Source organism: Triticum dicoccoides, chromosome 6B (assembly GCF_002162155.2).
Source record: "Triticum dicoccoides isolate Atlit2015 ecotype Zavitan chromosome 6B, WEW_v2.0, whole genome shotgun sequence".
NCBI lineage: Eukaryota > Viridiplantae > Streptophyta > Magnoliopsida > Poales > Poaceae > Triticum > Triticum dicoccoides.
The window spans coordinates 664,777,669-664,783,327 of record NC_041391.1 but is presented as its reverse complement, the minus strand read 5'-3'; positions in this window follow the sequence as shown (position 1 = coordinate 664,783,327).

Here is a 5,659-nt window from a genome sequence, read left to right as displayed (position 1 = left end):
GCGTGCCTCTTTCAGAAAGGAAAAAAAATGTGGTTTCTGTTTTTTTCTTTCGCGAGAGGCACGGTTTTGCTTCCGCCAGAGGCACGGTTGTGCTTTCGCGAGAGGCACGGGCGTGCCTCTTCAGAAAAGGAAAAAAACGCGTTTTTTGTTTTTTTTTCTTTCGCGAGAGGCACGGTTTTGCTTCCGCCAGAGGCAGGGTTGTGCTTTCGTCTGAGGCACGGGCGTGCCTATTTCGGAAAGGGAAAAAAATCCGTGCTTCCGGTTCGGTTTTTTCGTCAGGTTTTTCGTCCGGTTTTTTCGTGAAAAAAAACCCTACTTCCTGCTTGATTAATATTGATGATATGGGTAGTATAAGAGTAGATCTACCACGAGATCGTAGAGGCGAAAACCCTAGGAGCTAGCCTATGATGGTATGAATGTGATTGTGATCGGCCTTCTAAGGACCAACCTCTCCGGTTTATATAGACACCGGAGAGGGCTAGGGTTTACATGGAGCCGGTTACAAGGAAGGAAATACAATATCCGGATCGCGAAGCTTGCCTTTCACACCAAGGAAAGTCCCATCCGGACACGGGCCGAAGTCTTGAGTCTTGTATCTCCATGCTTCAATAGTCCGGACGTTGTACACAGTCCGGCTGTCCGGATACCCCCTAATCCAGGACTCCCTCAGTAGCCGCTGAACCAGGCTTCAATGACGATGAGTCCGGTGCGCAGTATTGTCTTCGGCATTGCAAGGCGGGTTCCTCCTCCGAATTCTCCAAAGTGGTTTATTGAACACATAGACCGTGTCCGGATCTGCAAGATGATCTTCGTATGGTATAGATCTGATTTGCTGGCAATCTTCGAGCATCGTGCCCTTGCATCATGGCTCGGTCCAACGTGAACCGATGTTTCCTACCCCACAACGACTCATGTTACGAGGCGGTTTTATTGGCACGTTTGGTCGAGGCAGAGATCGTGCCCCTCTTATTACGGGATTTTCCATCAATATGAACGTGCACGACCCCACGACGGCCGTTGGTATTACCCCGTGTGTTTTTAGATAAGCCTCAAACGGTCACACCAGGGACTCTTGATATTCACCCTCTTTATAAAGGGGTCGAGACTTATGCCTCTTTTTTCACCTTCATCGCGCCTTCCCGCACCTCGAGTTCTAACACCCAAAACCTAAGCTCCACCCCTCCGGAATCCGCCAGTATGTCCGGCTCTGATCCTCAAGGCCGGTGGGTCGCCTCTTCGATCGAGGAGAAGGACATTGCGAAGCTTAGGGAGGTCAGATACCTAACCGCAGATATCCAGCACAGGCTTCCCGCTCCGAGGCAAGTTATCCCCACGCCGGAGCCCAATGAGTGTGTTGTTTTTGTCCCACACTTCCTCCGTGGTTTGGGTTTCACCCTCCATCCTTTCGTGAGGGGGCTCATGTTCTATTATGGACTGGATTTTCATGATCTGGCTCCAGATGCCATCCTCCATATCTTGTCGTTCATTATAGTGTGCGAGGCTTTTCTCCATGTCACGCCATACTTCGGCTTATGGCTCAAGACCTTCAATGTGAAGCCGAAGATGATCGAGGGGCGACACGTGGAGTGTGGAGGTGCTGTAATAAGCAGAAACGCCGATGCCCATGGCCGGAGGGTTCTTTCCCAGAAGTATTTGACGTATGGCAGCGGAGGTGGTTTTATGCCAAGGCCCCAAGGGGCACAAACTGGATAGCCGCCCCTGAGTTCCGCTCAGGCCCTCCGTCGCAGTTGGCATCCTGGACAGATGTAGGATGTAATTGGGGGCACGCAGGCGATGTACCAATACTGCAGAACCGCATCCAGGAGCTTCTCGAGAGGGATATCAACCTTGTTAGCGTAATGCAAGTGATGTTAATCCGGCGGATGTTGCCGTGCCAACGCCGGCCTCTTCGGATGTGGGATTTCAATCCGGAGGGTCCGCGGACTGTGAAGCACTTCTTCGGATTAAAGCTCGAAGAGATGTGCAAATTATTCTTCGGACGGAAGGTAACGTGTCCGGATACCACCGAGGATGCGGGCCTAAGCTGCAACCGCCTAGATACTCAAGTAAGTGTTGGGGAACGTAGTAATTTCAAAAAATTTCCTACGCACACGCAAGATCATGGTGATGCATAGCAACGAGAGGGGAGAGTGTTTGTCCACGTACCCTCGTAGACCGTAAGAGGAAGCGTTATGACAACGCGGTTGATGTAGTCGTACGTCTTCACGATCCGACCGATCCAAGCACCGAACGTAACCTCCGAGTTCAGCACACTTTCAGCTCGATGACGATCCCCGGGCTCCGATCCAGCAAAGCTTCGGGGATGAGTTCCGTCAGCACGACAGCGTGGTGACGATGATGATGTTCTATCGGCGCAGGGCTTCGCCTAAACTCCGCGACGATATGACCGAGGTGGAATATGGTGGAGGGGGGCACCGCACACGGCTAAGGAACGATCTGTAGATCAACTTGTGTGTCTATGGGGTGCCCCCTGCCCCCGTATATAAAGGAGGGAGGGGGGAGGACGGCCGGCCCTTGTTGGGCGCGCCAGGAGGAGGAGTCCTCCTCCTAGTAGGAGTAGGACTCCTCCTTTCCTACTCCTACTAGGAGGGGAAGGAAGGGGGAGAGGAGGGGAAGGAAAGAGGGGGGCGCCGCCCCCCCCCCCTCCTAGTCCAATTCGGACCAGAGGGAGAGGGGGTGCGCGGCCCTTCCTGGCCGCCCCTCTCTCTTCCCACCAAGGCCCATGTGGCCCATTAACTCTCCGGGAGGGGTTCCGGTAACCCTCCGGCACTCTGGTTTTCTCCGAAATCACCCGGAACACTTCCGGTGTCCGAATATAGTCGTCCAATATATCAATCTTTATGTCTCGACCATTTCGAGACTCCTCGTCATGTCCGTGATCACATCCGGGACACCGAACAAACTTCGGTACATCAAAACTTGTAAACTCATAATAAAATTGTCATCGTAACGTTAAGCGTGCGGACCCTACGGGTTCGAGAACTATGTAGACATGACCTAGAACTATTCTCGGTCAATAACCAATAGCGGAACCTGGATGCCCATATTGGTTCCTACATATTCTACGAAGATCTTTATCGGTCAAACCGCATAACAACATACATTGTTCCCTTTGTCATCGGTATGTTACTTGCCCGAGATTTGATCGTCGGTATCCAATACCTAGTTCAATCTCGTTACCGACAAGTCTCTTTACTCGTTCTGTAACACATCATCTTATAACTAACTCATTAGTTACAATGCTTGCAAGGCTTAGGTGATGAGTATTACCGAGAGGGCCCAAAGATACCTCTCCGACAATCGGAGTGACAAAACCTAATCTCGAATTATGCCAACCCAACATGTACCTTTGGAAACACCTGTAGAGCACCTTTATAATCACCCAGTTACGTTGTGATGTTTGGTAGCACACAAAGTGTTCTTCCGGGAAATGGGAGTTGCACAATCTCATAGTTGCAGGAACTTTGTATAAGTCATGAAGAAAGCAATAGCAACATACTAAACGATCAAGTGCTAGGCTAACGGAATGGGTCATGTCAATCACATCATTCTCCTAATGATATGATCCCATTAATCAAATGACAACACATGTTTATAGTTAGGAAACATAACCATCTTTGATTAATGAGCTAGTCAAGTAGAGGCATACTAGTGACTTTATGTTTGTCTATGTATTCACACGTGTATCATGTTTCCGGTTAATACAATTCTAGCATGAATAATAAACATTTATCATGATATGAGGAAATAAATAATAACTTTATTATTGCCTCTAGGGCATATTTCCTTCAGTAAGTGGCCTTGATACCGGACATCCTGTCTTGTATTTGTCATACTTGTTTATTCTAAACATCATCTGCGTCCAGGAGTGGCTCAGCAAGGCGGAGAGAATCAGATGCCCGGCACCAGTTCCCGAAGGCTCGCCCGCCCCTACCATGGCGAAGATGCTCGACCGGGTACTCAGCCGAATGCCCTCGGGGAAAGACAAGGGGAAGGATGAGAAATCTGAACCCCACACGCTACGCATCCGAACCGGGGATAGTCGGGGAGGAGAGGTCGAGGCCGCCTCCCCGCGCGGGAAGAAGAGGGCCGCCTCCGAAGATTTGGAGGCAGAGATGCCCAAATTGGGGGAATGCCCCGACAGGCACCCTCACCGCATCATGCCCTCAAACGGGCCAGCCCTCCAAAGAGTCGTAAGTCAATCATTAACTTAAAGGTACTGTATTTCTCCTGGATCAATGACCGGGACTCAACTTTTTGCAGTCCGGCTGGCAGCTCTTCTCAACAGGGATCGTCTTCGGGCGACCTTCCTCCGGATATGATGGAGAGCGAGACCCCACCCGCCTCTCTGGTTCTTGACGCGGGCGACACCGAGGTGTCGTCACGGAGGAGCCCGGATCCGACAAGGCCGGAAGCCAATGCGTCAGCCGCCCTAAGTCTGGACGTACTGACGGGCTTACTGGAGCGAGCTACGCTCTCGGAGGAGCACCACTCATTAATGAGCACGGTGCTCAAGAAGATTTCATCCGCTACAAGCGGTTTGAATGAAGCATTCACAAGCCTGCTCAGAGGCTTTGAGGTATGTAATGGAAAACTCACTATTTCTTTGGTTGTAAGGCACGCGCTAGGTGTGCTCCATATAGATAGCAGCCCCCCAGACTCTGGTTGCCCGCCCTAGGCGGCGAACGGGGGATCATAAACCAATGATAGTTCTATAAACGTGTGCAGGTACCCGTGGATCCGGCCGCCGGCCCGTCCGTTGAAGTTGCCGAATTATCGAGGCGAATTTGGTCGATTGAAGCCGATATTACTCTGATGAATGAGCGGCTGGATACATCACAAGGTATGTGCCCTGTCTCCCATTGCATAGGAAAACATTAAGGTGGCATGTATGAATAGAATTTGTTCGGACTGCAGATGGTGCTGCTGCCGTGGAGGCTCTGAGGGCTGAACTTGCTCTAGCCAAGGAACAAGCTCGGGTGAGCAATGTGGCTGCCCTAAAGGCGGCCGAGGAATTGAGAGCCGAACAGGCTGCTCATTGTCGAAGTGAGGAAAAGATAGCCGAAATGGCTATCGAGTTAAAATATGCCGCTGACCGGTATGAGCTCCTGAAGAAGGAGCATGAAGATAAATCGGCTGACCTGAGCAAGGCGCTAAATGCCACCAAGGAAATACAGACCGAGCTCAGGGGTGCGCGGGAGGAGCTTCAACAGGCCAGAAAAATCACGGCTGGAGGCTCCTACTTGCTGCGGACGAAGTTCTTCGATCTGAAGTATGCTCCCCTTGATGGACGCTGGAGCTCGCTGGATGCATATGCGGACCTGGCGAAGAGTACGGCTGATGCTATGGAGTTCTTCAAAGGCCAGGGTGAAAAGGAGGTGGAGAAGCTTTTTTTATCGCAGTTCCATGCTCCCATTCGCCCGCTGCCGTTAAGTGATAAGATGGTTGCTATGGCGGAGCTTCACAGGCTGTCCGGGCTTGCGATGCGGTCTATAATAGATCATCTCTGGCGGAAGGAGCCGAAGCCGGACAGCTACTTTGGTTTAGTGCAACAGTTCCTTGGGGCTGTGCCCTGGATCGATGCCATGAGGAGGTCAGCATGCATAGAAGGTGTACGGATGGCCCTTGCACGCGTTAA